Here is a 245-nt window from a genome sequence, read left to right on the forward strand (position 1 = left end):
AAATTTTCCTTTTGCACCAGTAGCAACAACTAAAAGTACTGCTGACATTTAGTTGCACAATCCTATTATTATCATTGTTTGTGCTTTTTGTAAAAATGCAACTTAATGATCATGTATTTATGAACAGTGGGATTTTCTGTGATTTACTACAATTGAAAGGCTCAATAATAAGAAGATTGAGAAAAATTACTTTAAAAAAATTTACCTGTGAAATATCTACAGTTGCAATTGTTATGTAAATGAAT

The sequence above is a fragment of the Penaeus monodon genome, chromosome 25 (genome assembly GCF_015228065.2).
Source record: "Penaeus monodon isolate SGIC_2016 chromosome 25, NSTDA_Pmon_1, whole genome shotgun sequence".
In the NCBI taxonomy this organism is placed as follows: Eukaryota; Metazoa; Arthropoda; class Malacostraca; order Decapoda; family Penaeidae; genus Penaeus; species Penaeus monodon.